An 18,157-nucleotide genomic window follows, 5' to 3' on the forward strand; every position below is an offset into this window, starting at 1 on the left:
CCAGGCTGGTCTGCACAGGCTGCATTTGTGTGAACCAATGACTTGCAGTCAGGGTCGGCATGGGAGGCAAGCCTTACCCGACATACTCCAGTATACTCCAGAGTTTTGACTATAAAAATGATTAGAACACTACAAAGCAGATATTTAGAACTTAGAAATATCATCTGTGTATTATTTATATAATCTTTGTGTTATTCTAGTCATTTTTGTAGACAAAACTCACCACCATACAGTATGTGTGTGTAAATCTGGCTCTTGAATGCATTCATTCAACTCTACAGCAGTCCCATAATATCTTTAGTAAAAACCTTAATCCTTACAATAAACACATTGTTTAAATGTACCCTGAAGTGAACACTGAACACAGATATCCAAATGACAACACTGTCAATGACATGTTTACATCTCCAATGGGATGGAAGATCCCTTTTGCCCATAATGCTTGTGTATGCTGTGTGCAATGTGGCTGAATGTTCAGTACCATGGATAATAAAAGCATACAAGAAGCATATATAAAAGTGATAATAAGTATCTGCATTGTATTTACTTTGCAGTGTTCAAGAGTTTTTAATTGCTAATTGACCAGTTAAACTCAACGTTATTTTTCTTTCCTATACTAGCATAAAAGGTAAGGCAGTTTTGTGATACAGAAAGAGCAGATAACTGCAGTATTGATCCCTCCGATACCTCATCTGTCCCGGCTTGCAGCATCTGATCTCTACATTATTAGAAAAGCTCCTAAAATGTGTGGAATTTGTATGTGTCCCCCATCACACTCCACGTAGGCTTAGATGCCAACCATGGCACTCTAAATCAACAAGACACCTACAAAAACTGTCATGTAAAGTAGAACGTCAGTGGCGGAAATCTCAGAATCCAAGTGACTTTCTCACATATAAGACTACCTACCACTCCTATCGTCAGGCCCTGGACACTGCCAAACAAACATATTTCCAATCTCTCATCTCTTATCATGCCAACAACCCCAAGCGACTTTTTAATACATTTAAATCACTTCTTTACCCTCCCTCACCTCCCCCACTAGCTACTATCCGTGCACAAGAACTTGCTTCCTACTTCAAGGATAAGATTGATAAAATCCGAGATGAAATGGTATGCTCTAACTCAGCCAGTGACCTGCTCAATTCCCTACCTGAACCCTCTGGCACTTTCTCTTCATTTGATCCCACAAGTGAAGATGAAGTATCAACACTCTTTTCATCCTCCTACTCCACTACCTCTCCTCTTGATCCTATACCCTCACAGGTCAGTAAAACTTTGTCTCCTGTGCTTATCCCAACCTTAACTAAAATCTGTAATCTCTCACTCTCTACTGGTATCTTTCCCTCTCTGTTTAAACATGCAGTCATTACTCCCATTCTAAAAAAACACAACTCTGATCCAAACACACTCTCTAACTACCGTCCCATTTCTCAGCTATCCAGTCCCTCCAAGCTACTTGAGAGGCTTGCCTACACTCGCCTTACACACTTTCTTAACTCGCACAACTTATTGGATCCACTTCAGTCAGGCTTTCGTGCCAAACACTCCACAGAGATGGCACTGACCAAAGTAGTGAATGATCTAGTCACTGCTAGATCAAAAGGCCATTACACACTACTTATTCTTCTAGATTTCTCTGCTGCTTTTGACACTGTTGACCACTCTCTTCTCATACAAACACTACAATCCCTAGTTCTTCAGGACACAGCCCTTTCTTGGTTCTCATCCTACCTATCTAATCGCTCTTTCAGCGTTCACTTCTCTGATTCTACCTCCTCTTCTCTACCTCTATCAGTTGGAGTACCGCAAGGCTCAGTCTTAGGTCCTCTGCTTTTCTCAATCTATACCTCCTCTCTTGGTAAACTAATCAGCTCCTTTGGATTTCAGTATCATTTGTATGCTGATGATACTCAAATCTACCTATCCTCCCCAGATTTGTCACCACCAGTATTGGCTCGTGTCACTGGATGCCTGTCTGCCATTTCATCTTGGATGTCATCTCGCCACCTCAAACTCAACATTTCCAAAACCGAATTAATTATTTTCCCACCAGCTAAGAGTAGTTACCAACCTGATATCTCTATAACTGTTGACAATGCAACTATCCACCCCACCCCACAAGCTCGTTGCCTAGGTGTCACCCTTGACTCTGAACTGTCCATTGTTCCACACATTCAATCTGTCTCTAAATCATGTTACATGCACCTTAAAAACATATCCAAAATACGCCCTTATCTTACACAAGACACTGCAAAAACTCTAATCCATGCACTCATCATCTCCCGCATGGATTATTGTAATAGTCTCCTTACTGGTCTTCCCAAACATAGGCTATCACCACTTCAATCCATTTTAAATGCAGCTGCGAGGCTAATTTTCCTCGCCAGACGTTCTTCATCTGCTGATCCGCTCTGTCAGTCCCTCCATTGGTTACCGGTATTCTACTGTGTCAAATATAAAATACTTTTACTTACATACAAGGCTATTAACCAAACTGCACCATCATACATCTCCTCACTCATCTCAAAATATCTCCCTACCAGACCTCGCCGCTCTGCACAAGATCTGCGTCTCTCATCCATATGTATTACCTGTTCCCACTCAAAATTACCCGGGCTTCACCCACTCTGTGGAATGCACTCCCACGCACAATAAGACTCTCCTCTAGTCTCCAAACCTTTAAACGTTCTCTGAAAACTCATCTCTTCAGACAAGCCTACCAAATTTCAGACCCCCACACATAACCTTCACAGCTTCCCTATCAAGTTACATCCCCTCTGTACAGTCCACATAAACTCACATTTTGTCTTCCAACATTGCTGGGTGATCATATCATATAAGAACCTAGCAACCTGGGGAACCATTATGTGACAGGTAGCATCTATCCTTGTGTATCAATGCCTATTTCCCTATAGATTGTAAGCTTGCGAGCAGAGCCTTCCTACCTCTGTCTGTCTGTCTGTCTGTCTGTCTTTGCCCAGTTTTGTTCTATAATTGTTGTTCTAATTGTAAAGCGCAACGGAATATGCTGCGCTATATAAGAAACTGCTAATAATAATAATAATAATAATAATAATAATAATAATTTGTTCCCATAGTCCAAACATGCTGGTAGGTTATCTGACCTCTTACTAAACTGCCCCACGTGTGCATTTGTCTGCTTGTGCTTGTGGTAGGGGTCTATCTATAGTATGTAACATTAATGATACTGTTGCAATTATATTTATAACAAAAACAATACAATTAGTTTTACTGTATGTTCTCCCCTTTTTACACTGCCCAAATTACCCAGGTTATTGCTGGGTCTACCTGGGTCGGGCTGCAGTGTATACGGCTCCCTAAAAAATTACTGGGTCTATTTGCTCGGCAATCCTACCCGGGTCTCAACCAGGGTTGAACACGGTTAGGACCCGTGTTGAGGGATAGTGTAAACAGGTAACCCGGATCATCCGACCCGGGACCCGTTTACAGCAATGGGACATCCCATACTTCCCAACCGCAGCATCCTGCGGGCTACGCAGACAGCAGCGGTGCAGGGGTGAAGGTGTTAAAGGGGTATAACTGATGTCCATGTCAGGCTAAACTGCTAAAATAGGAAAATAGTACTGTATTACTCAATTATTGTTCCCTAGGAGAAATGTGATCACAGCAGGTTCCAACTTTCATATATAGAAAGCAGTGAGAAAATAATAACGTGCAGCATACTGTAAACGAATAGGCTGAGGAAATAGAAGCTGACATCATGTGTACAGTCTGTAAATAACCCAAAACAAGGACAGGATCTGAGAGACTGCAGCCTGAATAGTGAGACAAGGAAGCAATGGTAAACTGTAAGCCTAGCGAGAGAAGCTGATGCCAGCAGTGTAAGCCCAGGATGCTCAGCAGGGAAACATTTCATAGTACAATGCAGCAGGGCTGTTTCTAGCCAATTTGGCTCCCAGTGCGAGGTTTAAAAATGCGCCCCCCATGACATAAAAAATGTTCCCCCTCCTCCCACACACCTAGATTAAAAAAAAAACTTGTGCGCGCACCCAGCAAGGGGGCGTGTCCTCATCTAAATGGGTGTGGCCTCGTCTGAAAAGACTACCTCACAATCCAGTCTTTGACCCTGCTCCAACAGATCATGACCACCACAGGAAAAAAAAATTCTACCATATTAAGCCCCCTGCACCATATTATGCCACACACCGCAATGCCCTTGATACATTAAATCCCCACACTACGGCAGGCAAGAGTCCCCATTTTACACATTGAGAGAGAGAGAGAGAGAGAGGGAGAGAATACTTACAGAGACGATTACCGCTCTTCAGCCCGCCTCACCAGTCGCTCCTCGCGCTGGCCTTTCCCTCTTCCTAACTTGGATCCCCCTCTGTACTCTGCTCGGGGGGGGGGGGGGCAGGGAGTTTCGCGGAGTGACGGGGTTGCGTCGTGACATAATGACGCAACCGCGTCATTCCGTGAAACTCCGCCCCCGAGCGGGTTACTAGGGGAGAAATAGGAGGGGGAAGCAGGGAGCCACAGTTAGTGCCGCGGCGGACGCCCAGTGCGGTTGCACTGCTCGCCTGCCCCAAGAAACGGCCCTGCAATGCAGAAACAGGAGCACCAGGAGGCAGGTGAGGATGGTACTAATTACCCGGGCACGGGATTGTCAGTGTGTCCCTGTGAGGCTTGGACAGCCACTGAGGACAGTTTAAGACTCACTTCTACAAACTTGCAACTCACATGCCAGACTTCAGCTCCTTGCAAAGAACAAAGGAAATGATTTAACTGCATTGCCTGCCACCCCATGGCTTCTTGTGGTAAATAGGCCAGAACGTATCATGGCTCATTAACAGCACAATTATTAAACACAGCACATTGTAGGACACCAAGCAGACACACAATTAACATTACCCCTGGCATATAACAGATGCAAATATTTACACACTAAAGTCAAAGTTACACTTCATAAAAAATATAGCGTTCCGTACCAACTAGTGTCCCATTTGTCCCCAGTTACTGCGTCTTCTGCTCTCATAAATATGAGCAGCAAGCTACATTTTAAAGCTAAACCTTAACCCAAAGCAAATGCCTCCACTTAGCATACCATGGAAAATCTAAAATGCATTGACAATGATGTATAACCTAGTGGTACAGTTTCTTTCTATAAATATTCCCAAGCATTATGGTCACAAACTGGGAGGCTTCCTATAAACACAGAAGAATATACAGTAAATGCTCCTTATACAGTACCAATAGGTATGTATGAAGCAGTGATAACAGTAGAGAAGTGAGCCAGTGGAGAAGTTGCCCATGGCAACCAATCAGCTGCTCTGTATAATTTTATAGTATGCAAGTTATAAATGTTACTTCAATGCTGATTGGTTACCATGGGCAACTTCTCCACTGACTCACTTCTCCACTCTTATCACTGCTACATAAGTGTGATACATATATCACTTAAAATGCATACTATAGCACTTAGAAATATACTGTATGTATGTGCATGTAATGTCTACTCTGAGGCTCTCAATGCAATTACTATCTTTGTGACTACCTTTGCTAATGTTTAAACTGCTGGAGTACACCTGAAATTGGAATGAGCACTTGGGTATTTAAAATTGCAACAAAACTATGGGGGTAATTCCAAGTTGATCGCAGCAGGAAATTTTTTAGCAGTTGGGCAAAACCATGTACACTGCAGGGGGGGCAGGTTTAACATGTGCAGAGAGAGTTAGATTTGGGTGGGTTATTTTGTTTCTGTGCAGGGTAAATACTGGCTGATTTATTATTACACTGCAATTTAGATTGCAGATTGAACTCACCCCACCCAAATCTAACTCTCTCTGCACATGTTATATCTGCCTCCCCTGCAGTGCACATGGTTTTGCCGAACTGCTAACTAAGTTCCTGCTGCGATCAACTCAGAATTACCCCCTATGTTCCAACATATGCTGTAGCCTGCAAATCTGCTCTGACACTGAATATCGCAAAGATAGGAAAAAGGAAACACTATACCAAGAGTAAATGATAAAGCCAGTAATTTTACCCCTTTGAGCTTTCTTTAATAGAAGTGTTAAAGTGTAACTGTGCGATAAAGACCAATTAAGCATATCAAATCGATCCCTGAGGTATTCAGATGATAGTGTCTTTGTATCCGGAGAACATCTGCGTTACAATGCACTGCGCTAAAGTAGAAAGGTAGAAGTATTTTAAAATTTACTTTCTCAAACAAAATGTAATTTAATCTCAGCATCCACACAAAGCCTGAAATCATTCCATCTTAAAGTCTGCAACTGGAGACTGCACAGTATGATTTGAAAGGAAAGTGCAATTGTACTGGAACCTGTTTTTAAAGGTCACTAATTCTGCAAGGGCAGCCTCTATGGAAAATAAGAGCTGTGTTGTACACAGACAACACAATATACTAACATATTTTACGAAAACAAAACATCAACTGCATTTCATAGAGATCATATTTATACTAGTTTCAAGCTTCGTAGTGTGATTCTCGTACTGAACTAGCCACAATAATACTTTAGGCATCTCTCAATAACACTGGTCTCCCTCTTTTTGGATTATGGATAAAAGGAAAGTGGTATTTTAAGAGGATTAGAAAATATTTTATTGCTGCAGTTTAGTAATTAACATTTGCCAGTGCGCTGTCTTGCAAAACTGAGGACTCTAGGGGTATACTTGCTAAAAGTCGATTTGGGTCCATTTTTGATCGATTTTGTGTTTCAGGGTCTAAATCACACATTTGCTAACAGTTGATTTTTGACTAGAGATGAGCGGCGGGCACTTTTTGGGTTTTGTGTTTTGGATATGGATCCCCGCTCGTGTTTTGGATCTGGATTGGTTTTGCCAAAACCTCCCTTTCGGGTTTTGGTTTTGGATCTGGATGATTTTTGAAAAAACATAAAAACAGCTAAAATCACAGAATTTGGGGGTAATTTTGATCCCACGGTATTATTAACATCAATAACATTCATATCCACTCATTTCCAGTCTATTCTGAACAGCTCACACAGCACAATATTGTTTTTAGGCAAAAAGGTTGCACCGAGGTCGCTGGATGACTAAGCTAGGAGTGGCACTGCAGTGTCAGACAGGATGGCAGTTTTAAAAACTAGGCCCCAAAGAGCACATAATGCAAAGAAGAAAAAGAGGTGCAACCAGGTAGCTGTATGACTAAGCTAAGCAACCCAAGTGGGCGGCACAAACACTTGGCCCATCAAGGAGTGGCACTGCAGTGTCAGACAGGATGGGAGTTTTTAAAACTAGGCCCCAAAGAGCACATAATGCAAAGAAGAAAAAGAGGTGCAATGAGGTAGCTGGATGACTAAGCTAAGTGACTCAAGTGGGTGGCACAAACACCTGGCCCATCAAGGAGTGGCACTGCAGTGTCAGACAGGATGGCACTTTTAAAAACTAGGCCCCAAAGAGCACATAATGCAAAGAAGAAAAAGAGGTGCAATGAGGTAGCTGGATGACTAAGCTAAGTGACCCAAGTGGGTGGCACAAACACCTGGCCCATCAAGGAGTGGCACTGCACTGTCAGACAGGATGGCACTTTTAAAAACTAGGCCCCAAAGAGCACATAATGCAAAGAAGAAAAAGAGGTGCAATGAGGTAGCTGGATGACTAAGCTAAGTGACGTAAGTGGGCGGCACAAACACCTGGCCCATCTAGGAGTGGCACTGCAGTGTCAGACAGGATGGGAGTTTTTAAAACTAAGCCTCAAAGAGCACATAATGCAAAGAAGAAAAAGAGGTGTAATTAGGTAGCTGGATGACTAAGCTAAACAACCTAAGTGGGCGGCACAAACACCTGGCCCATCTAGGAGTGGCACTGCAGTGACAGACAGGATGGCAGTTTTAAAAACTAGGCCCCAAAGAGCACATAATGCAAAGAAGAAAAAGAGGTGCAATGAGGTAGCTGGATGACTAAACTAAGTGACCCAAGTGGTTGGCACAAACACCTGGCCCATCAAGGAGTGGCACTGCAGTGTTAGACAGGATGGCACTTTTAAAAACTAGGCCCCAAAAAGCACATAATGCAAAGAAGAAAAAGAGGTGCAATGAGGTAGCTGGATGACTAAGCTAAGTGACCCAAGTGGGTGGCACAAACACCTGGCCCATCAAGGAGTGGCACTGCAGTGTCAGACAGGATGGCACTTTTAAAAACTAGGCCCCAAAGAGCACTTAATGCAAAGAAGAAAAAGAGGTGCAATGATGTAGCTGGATGACTAAGCTAAGTGACGTAAGTGGGCGGCACAAACACCTGGCCCATCTAGGAGTGGCACTGCAGTGTCAGACAGGATGGGAGTTTTTAAAACTAAGCCTCAAAGAGCACATAATGCAAAGAAGAAAAAGAGGTGCAATGAGGTAGCTGGATGACTAAGCTAAACAACCTAAGTGGGCGGCACAAACACCTGGCCCATCTAGGAGTGGCACTGCAGTGACAGACAGGATGGCAGTTTTAAAAACTAGGCCTCAAAGAGCACATAATGCAAAGAAGAAAAAGAGGTGCAAGATGGAATTGTCCTTGGGCCCTCCCACCCACCCTTATGTTGTATAAACAGGACATGCACACTTTAACAAACCAATCATTTCAGCGACAGGGTCTGCCACATGACTGTGGCTGAAATGACTGGTTTATTTGGGCACCCACCAAAAAAGAAGCAATCAATCTCACCTTGCACAAACTGGCTCTACAGTGGCAAGATGTCGTCCTCATCCTCAGAACCCCTCCTGCTCACTTCAGTGTATACATCCTCATCCTCACATAGAAATAATATTCAAACAAACTAAACCACCACTATTGACCAAAGTTTCTGAACTTGACAATGACATGATGAATGCGGTGACGTATAAGGGAAGATGTTCCAAGGTGGTTAACGTCCTTACCCCTACTTATTATGGATTGACAAAGGCAACAGATGGCTTTACACCTGTTTTCCGGATTTGTACAGAAATATTTCCACACCGAAGAGGTGGGTTTTTTTGTATTTTGCCCAGGCATGACAATGGGCTTTTTCATCACATAGCCAACAACTTTCTCCACTGGTGCCTTATTCAAACAAACCACATCACCATGAGAATCCTCATCATCAACTTCCTCCGCAGCGCCAGCTACACCCATATCCTCCTCATCCTGGTGTACTTCTACAGTGACATCCTCAATCTCAATATCAGCAACTGGACTGCTTTTGCTCCTCCCAGCACTTGCAGGGGGCGTGCAAATGGTGGTAGGAGCCTCCTCTTCCCATACAGTGTTGTGAAGGTCAGGCCTTGATATCGCAACCGCAGACAGTGCCAGCACCCCTGTATTTTCACAATACCCCTGTAATTTTTGAGCATAAAAGACAGGGCCAGTGTACATTGATTTTCACTGCACCCTGGAATAATTACAACATACAAGACAGGGCCAGTGTACATTGATTTTCACTGCACCCTAGAATTATTACAGCATACAAGACAGGGTCAGTGTACATTGATTTTCACTGCAGCCTAGATTTATTACAGTTTTCAAGACAGGGCTAGTGTACATCGATTTTCACTGCACCCTAGAATTATTACAGCATACAAGACAGGGCTAGTGTACATTGATTTTCTCTACACCCTAGAATTATTACAGCATACAAGACAGGGCCAGTGTACATTGATTTTCACGGCACCTTGGAATTATTACAGCATACAGGGCCAGTGTAATGTTATTTGAACAGCAACACCCCTATATTTTACAGCATACAGCAGTGTGCTTTTAATTTTTAACAACTGCACCCCTGAATTTTTACAACATACAGGGCCAGTGTAATGTTATTTGAATAGCAACACCCCTATATTTTACAGCATACAGCAGTGTGCTTTTAATTTTTAACACCTGCACCCCTGAATTTTTATAGTATACAGGGTCAGCAGCACCCCAATATTTTACAGCATACAGGAGCAGTGTGCTTTTAATTTTTAACAACTGCACCCCTGAATTTTTACAACCTCCACGGCCAACAGCACCCCTATATTTTCCAGCATACAGGAGGACAGTGCCCCTGCACCCTGTACAACACAGTGACAGCCAGGACAGCAACACCCATGTACAGCTGCAGCACATGAAACACCAGTGACAGCCAGGACAGCCAGGACAGCACCCCTAACACAGCACAGGTACACCACAGTGACTGCAGCAGCACCCCTACAGAGCACACACTAACCCCACCCGATGCCACCACCCACAGAGAGAGACAGAGGTCTGTCTTCCTCACTCTCCAAGTCCGGAGTGAAAATGGCGGCGACGCACAGCTGTTTATATGGGATCCAAAACCCATGAGATTCTGACAGCGGGATGATGATGTTTTGCCTCGTTCTGGTTTCGAAGTCTGGCAGGAAGTCCCGATCCAGACTCGGATCCGGGCTCAGAGTGTGATGTTCGGAAGGGGTTCGGTCCTCAGGGAACTGAACCCACTCATCTTTTTTTTTTACATTCTTTAAAAAAATATGTCAAAAATCATCTGTTTGTAAATATGGGATTTACAGATATATTTACTAAAAATCGATCTGGGTCGATGTTGATCAATATTTGGTCGATTTTGTATTTCAGGGTTTAAACGATGTAAAAAATCGTCTGTTAGTAAATATGTGATTTAGAATCTTAAACATAAAATTGATCAAAAATCGTCCAAACATCGACCAAACATCAACCAAAATCGACTGTTCGTAAATATACCCTTAAGTGCTTTGCAAGCCATTCTTGGGGACTTTTTCATATGCATAAGTCAATATGACATGGCCTTCCAATTCCAATTTTGTGAAAAATGAATTAATAAGAATTTAAAAGTATTTTTACTTTTGGAAAAATGCTTTTTGTTAATACTATTGCTGCTTTGATGAATTTGTAACAAAGAATGCTTGTCCAGTTGAGGTATATAACAACCTTGCCAATTTCAAGGAAGTAGATAGGTGTTTCATGTTGGCCACATGGGGATAGGAAAGAGCACAAAAATTCTGAAATATGCTTTTTCATGTTCCTACACTCTCCCATACAGAATTTGGCATGTGTTAGGTTTGTCATTTCATCATAGAATACACAGACCAGGCATGTCCAAACTACGGCCCTCCAGCTGTTGAGAAACTACACATCCCAGCATGCCCTGACACAGCTTTAGCATTCTCTGACAGCAAAACTGTGTCAGGGCATGCTGGGATATGTAGTTTCACAACAGCTGGAGGGCCGCAGTTTGGAAATGCCTGACATAGACATTACGGAGCTCATACAGAGTAGAATGTGAGCTCATTTGCATGCAAATGTGGACTATACAGAGTCAATCCCATCTAAACTGACGACCAAAGGAGCAAAAATTGGGTGTGATTTGGTATCTTTGCACTCAACATAGGGAAGGTGTAAGTGTTGATGCTGGTCAATTGTTAGCAAACCGGCTGCATAGTCATAGACAGTCTTATGTGGCTGCATCGCAACATGCATACTTCTATTCATATGGGCCAATACATTTTTTCCATGCATGAGCGATAACCACTTTATTTGCTTCCAATTATACATCAGGTATAAGTGTGATAATTATTCAATATAGAAATATGAACTGTATTATATTTTTAATTGTACCTTTTTTAGAAATAGATCACTTCCTCATCATTACTACATTTTCTCTAACATCTCCGATGTTTGTTGTGTACATTGCAAAGCCTATTTGCAGGTTATTTGTCATTCTAAAAACCTAGAACATTTATTCTGTGGGCCATGATTCAGCTACTATGTTAAAAATTGGCTCAAGTATTAGGGCATTCATCAACAAGACTGATTGCTGTATCATGTAGACTGGCAGGCTTGGCACCGAAGGACATTTCCCACACAGCCCAAACAGGTCTGCATGATTGGTGTACTTATTTTTCTTTGAATTTAATAACATCCCAGGGAAGGATGCAGTGGTTCCTGCTGAAGGAAAATACTGAATTGGAGATTAGGAGAGGAAAGTGGGTGGGCTAAATTTCCTTTGACACACTTGTAGAAAAGAAAAAAAATCAGAACCAAAAAAAGAACTATTTTTTTTAATAGATGTGATTGGAGAAAAGGAATTTCCTAGTGTGAATTGAGCCAGACAGATAAATAAGCTAAATAGTTGGCTTTGTGCATATAGGCCCTTATTCAGCATCAGTTGCAGTTTTGCTAATACAGGTTGAGTATGCTGTATAGCAAAACTGCAATTGCTATCACTCGCAGCACAGGGCAAGGTCGCCCACCATGCTAATGGTGGCAAGTGATGCGATCGCAATTCAATTAGAGATGAGCGGGTTCGGTTCCTCGGAATCCGAACCCCCCCGAACTTCAGCCTTTTTACACGGGTCCGAGGCAGACTCGGATCTTCCCGCCTTGCTCGGCTAACCCGAGCGCGCCCGAACGTCATCATCCCGCTGTCGGATTCTCACGAGGCTCGTATTCTATCGCGAGACTCGGATTCTATATAAGGAGCCGCGCGTCGCCGCCATTTTCACACGTGCATTGAGATTGATAGGGAGAGGCTGGCGTCCTCTCCGTTAGAATAGATAGAGACACTTGAGTTGATTACTTAGTAATTTTGGGGAGCATTAGGAGTACTCAGAGTGCAGAGTTTTGCTGATAGTTAGTTACTAGTGACTGACCACCACCAGTTTTATTTATTATTTAATATAATCCGTTCTCTGCCTGAAAAAAAACGATACACAGTCACATACCATATCTGTGCTCAGCCTCAGTGTGCTGCATGATAATATCATCTATGTATATCTGACTGTGCTGAGTGCTCACTGCTCACACAGCTGAATTGTGGGGGAGACTGGGGTGCAGTTATAGCAGGAGTACAGGGCACACTTTTGCTGCCAGTGTGACTGACCAGTGACCACCAGTATATTGTCTGCCTGAAAAAGTTAAACACTCCTGTGGTGTTTTTTTTTTTTATTCTATAAACGCATTCTGCTGACAGTGTCCAGCAGGTCCGTCATTCATTATATTATATAAATATTTACCTGCAGTAGTGTTATATTTTTTTTGTTCACCTCTATCATCTTTATCATCTCTATATTAGCAGATGCAGTACGGTAGTCCACGGCTGTAGCTACCTCTGTGTCGTCAGTGCTCGTCCATAATTGTATACCTACCTGTGGTGGGGTTTTTTTTTCTATCTTCTTCATACTAGTAGTTTAGGAGTCTGCTGACAGTGTCCAGCAGGTCCGTCATTATATTATATATACCTGCAGTAGTGATATATATATATATTTTATATCATTATCATCTCTATACTAGCAGACGCAGTACGGTAGTCCACGGCTGTGGCTACCTCTGTGTCGTCAGTGCTCGTCCATAATTGTATACCTACCTGTGGTGGGGTTTTTTTTTCTATCTTCTTCATACTAGTAGTTTAGGAGTCTGCTGACAGTGTCCAGCAGGTCCGTCATTATATTATATATACCTACAGTAGTGATATATATATATTTTTTATATCATTATCATCTCTATACTAGCAGACGCAGTACGGTAGTCCACGGCTGTAGCTACCTCTGTGTCGTCAGTGCTCGTCCATAATTGTATACCTACCTGTGGTGGGTTTTTTTTTTCTATCTTCTTCATACTAGTAGTTTAGGAGTCTGCTGACAGTGTCCAGCAGGTCCGTCATTATATTATATATACCTGCAGTAGTGATATATATATATATTTTTTATATCATTATCATCTCTATACTAGCAGACGCAGTACGGTAGTCCACGGCTGTGGCTACCTCTGTGTCGTCAGTGTTCGTCCATAATTGTATACCTACCTGTGGTGGGGTTTTTTTTTCTATCTTCTTCATACTAGTAGTTTAGGAGTCTGCTGACAGTGTCCAGCAGGTCCGTCATTATATTATATATACCTGCAGTAGTGATATATATATATATTTTTTATATCATTATCATCTCTATACTAGCAGACGCAGTACGGTAGTCCACGGCTGTGGCTACCTCTGTGTCGTCAGTGCTCGTCCATAATTGTATACCTACCTGTGGTGGGGTTTTTTTTTCTATCTTCTTCATACTAGTAGTTTAGGAGTCTGCTGACAGTGTCCAGCAGGTCCGTCATTATATTATATATACCTGCAGTAGTGATATATATATATTTTTTATATCATTATCATCTCTATACTAGCAGACGCAGTACGGTAGTCCACGGCTGTAGCTACCTCTGTGTCGTCAGTCACTCGTCATCCATAAGTATACTAGTATCCATCCATCTCCATTGTTTACCTGAGGTGCCTTTTAGTTGTGCCTATTAAAATATGGAGAACAAAAATGTTGAGGTTCCAAAAATAGGGAAAGATCAAGATCCACTTCCACCTCGTGCTGAAGCTGCTGCCACTAGTCATGGCCGAGACGATGAAATTCCATCAACGTCGTCTGCCAAGGCCGATGCCCAATGTCATAGTACAGAGCATGTAAAATCCAAAACACAAAATATCAGTAAAAAAAGGACTCAAAAATCTAAAATAAAATCGTCGGAGGAGAAGCGTAAACTTGCCAATATGCCATTTACCACACGGAGTGGCAAGGAACGGCTGAGGCCCTGGCCTATGTTCATGGCTAGTGGTTCAGTTTCACATGAGGATGGAAGCACTCAGCCTCTCGCTAGAAAAATGAAAAGACTTAAGCTGGCAAAAGCACAGCAAAGAACTGTGCGTTCTTCGAAATCACAAATCCACAAGGAGAGTCCAATTGTGTCGGTTGCGATGCCTGACCTTCCCAACACTGGACGTGAAGAGCATGCGCCTTCCACCATTTGCACGCCCCCTGCAAGTGCTGGAAGGAGCACCCGCAGTCCAGTTCCTGATAGTCAGATTGAAGATGTCAGTATTGAAGTACACCAGGATGAGGAGGATATGGGTGTTGCTGGCGCTGGGGAGGAAATTGACAAGGAGGATTCTGATGGTGAGGTGGTTTGTTTAAGTCAGGCACCCGGGGAGACACCTGTTGTCCGTGGGAGGAATATGGCCATTGACATGCCTGGTGAAAATACCAAAAAAATCAGCTCTTCGGTGTGGAAGTATTTCAACAGAAATGCGGACAACAGGTGTCAAGCCGTGTGTTGCCTTTGTCAAGCTGTAATAAGTAGGGGTAAGGACGTTAACCACCTCGGAACATCCTCCCTTATACGTCACCTGCAGCGCATTCATCATAAGTCAGTGACAAGTTCAAAAACTTTGGGCGACAGCGGAAGCAGTCCACTGACCAGTAAATCCCTTCCTCTTGTAACCAAGCTCACGCAAACCACCCCACCAACTCCCTCAGTGTCAATTTCCTCCTTCCCCAGGAATGCCAATAGTCCTGCAGGCCATGTCACTGGCAATTCTGACGAGTCCTCTCCTGCCTGGGATTCCTCCGATGCATCCTTGAGTGTAACGCCTACTGCTGCTGGCGCTGCTGTTGTTGCTGCTGGGAGTCGATGGTCATCCCAGAGGGGAAGTCGTAAGACCACTTTTACTACTTCCACCAAGCAATTGACTGTCCAACAGTCCTTTGCGAGGAAGATGAAATATCACAGCAGTCATCCTGCTGCAAAGCGGATAACTGAGGCCTTGGCATCCTGGGCGGTGAGAAACGTGGTTCCGGTATCCAACATTACTGCAGAGCCAACTATAGACTTGATTGAGGTACTGTGTCCCCGGTACCAAATACCATCTAGGTTCCATTTCTCTAGGCAGGCGATACCGAAAATGTACACAGACCTCAGAAAAAGACTCACCAGTGACCTAAAAAATGCAGTTGTACCCAATGTCCACTTAACCACGGACATGTGGACAAGTGGAGCAGGGCAGACTCAGGACTATATGACTGTGACAGCCCACTGGGTAGATGTATTGACTCCCGCCGCAAGAACAGCAGCGGCGGCACCAGTAGCAGCATCTCGCAAACGCCAACTCTTTCCTAGGCAGGCTACGCTTTGTATCACCGCTTTCCAGAATACGCACACAGCTAAAAACCTCTTACGGCAACTGAGGAAGATCATCGCAGAATGGCTTACCCCAATTGGACTCTCCTGTGGATTTGTGGCATCGGACAACGCCAGCAATATTGTGTGTGCATTAAATATGGGCAAATTCCAGCACGTCCCATGTTTTGCACATACCTTGAATTTGGTGGTGCAGAATTATTTAAAAAACGAGAGGGGCATGCAAGAGATGCTGTCGGTGGCCAGAAGAATTGCGGGACACTTTCGGCGTACAGGCACCACGTACAGAAGACTGGAGCAACACCAAAAACGCCTGAACCTGCCCTGCCATCATCTGAAACAAGAAGTGGTAACGAGGTGGAATTCAACCCTCTATATGCTTCAGAGGTTGGAGGAGCAGCAAAAGGCCATTCAAGCCTATACAACTGACCACGATATAGGAGGTGGAATGCACCTGTCTCAAGGGCAGTGGAGAATGATTTCAACGTTGTGCAAGGTTCTGCAACCTTTTGAACTTGCCACACGTGAAGTCAGTTCAGACACTGCCAGCCTGAGTCAGGTCATTCCCCTCATCAGGCTTTTGCAGAAGAAGCTGGAGACATTGAAGGAGGAGCTAACACTGAGCGTTTCCGCTAGGCATGTGGGACTTGTGGATGGAGCCCTTAATTCGCTTAACAAGGATTCACGGGTGGTCAATCTGTTGAAATCAGAGCACTACATTTTGGCCACCGTGCTCGATCCTAGATTTAAAACCTACCTTGGATCTCTCTTTCCGGCAGACACAAGTCTGCAGGGGTTCAAAGAACTGCTGGTGAGAAAATTGTCAAGTAAAGCGGAACGCGACCTGTCAACATCTCCTCCTTCACATTCTCCCGCAACTGGGGGTGCGAGGAAAAGGCTCAGAATTCCGAGCCCACCCGCTGGCGGTGATGCAGGGCAGTCTGGAGCGACTGCTGATGCTGACATCTGGTCCGGACTGAAGGACCTGACAACGATTACGGACATGTCGTCTACTGTCACTGCATATGATTCTCTCACCATTGAAAGAATGGTGGAGGATTATATGAGTGACCGCATCCAAGTAGGCACGTCAGACAGTCCGTACGTATACTGGCAGGAAAAAGAGGCAATTTGGAGGCCCTTGCACAAACTGGCTTTATTCTACCTAAGTTGCCCTCCCACAAGTGTGTACTCCGAAAGAGTGTTTAGTGACGCCGCTCACCTTGTCAGCAATCGGCGTACGAGGTTACTTCCAGAAAATGTGGAGAAGATGATGTTCATTAAAATGAATTATAATCAATTCCTCCATGGAGACATTCACCAGCAGCAATTGCCTCCACAAAGTACACAGGGAGCTGTGATGGTGGATTCCAGTGGGGACGAATTGATAATCTGTGAGGAGGGGGATGTACACGGTGATGAATCAGAGGATGATGATGAGGTGGACATCTTGCCTCTGTAGAGCCAGTTTGTGCAAGGAGAGATTAATTGCTTCTTTTTTGGTGGGGGTCCAAACCAACCCGTCATTTCAGTCACAGTCGTGTGGCAGACCCTGTCACTGAAATGATGGGTTGGTTAAAGTGTGCATGTCCTGTTTATACAACATAAGGGTGGGTGGGAGGGCCCGGGTGGGAGGGCCCAAGGACAATTCCATCTTGCACCTCTTTTTTCTTTCATTTTTCTTTGCGTCATGTGCTGTTTGGGGAGTGTTTTTTGGAAGGGCCATCCTGCGTGACACTGCAGTGCCACTCCTAGATGGGCCAGGTGTTTGTGTTGGCCACTAGGGTCACTTATCTTAGTCACACAGCTACCTCATTGCGCCTCTTTTTTTTCTTCTTTGCGTCATGTGCTGTTTGGGGAGTATTTTTTGGAAGGGCCATCCGGCCTGACACTGCAGTGCCACTCCTAGATGGGCCAGGTGTTTGTGTCGGCCACTAGGGTCGCTTAGCTTACTCACACAGCTACCTCATTGCGCCTCTTTTTTTCTTTGCGTCATGTGCTGTTTGGGGAGTGTTTTTTGGAAGGGCCATCCTGCGTGACACTGCAGTGCCACTCCTAGATGGGCCAGGTGTTTGTGTCGGCCACTAGGGTCGCTGAGCTTAGTCACACAGCTACCTCATTGCGCCTCTTTTTTTCTTTGCGTCATGTGCTGTTTGGGGAGTGTTTTTTGGAAGGGCCATCCTGCGTGACACTGCAGTGCCACTCCTAG

The 18,157-nt window shown here is 43.9% G+C and overlaps 1 protein-coding gene across 5 annotated transcripts in view; it reads right to left on the reverse strand.

Moving 5' to 3' along the window:
- Nucleotides 1-18,157, reverse strand: part of EPHA5 (EPH receptor A5) — a 438,408-nt gene that overhangs the window by 78,608 nt on the left and 341,643 nt on the right. The window lies entirely within an intron of this gene.

The sequence above is a fragment of the Pseudophryne corroboree genome, chromosome 1, assembly GCF_028390025.1.
Source record: "Pseudophryne corroboree isolate aPseCor3 chromosome 1, aPseCor3.hap2, whole genome shotgun sequence".
NCBI classification, from domain to species: Eukaryota; Metazoa; Chordata; class Amphibia; order Anura; family Myobatrachidae; genus Pseudophryne; species Pseudophryne corroboree.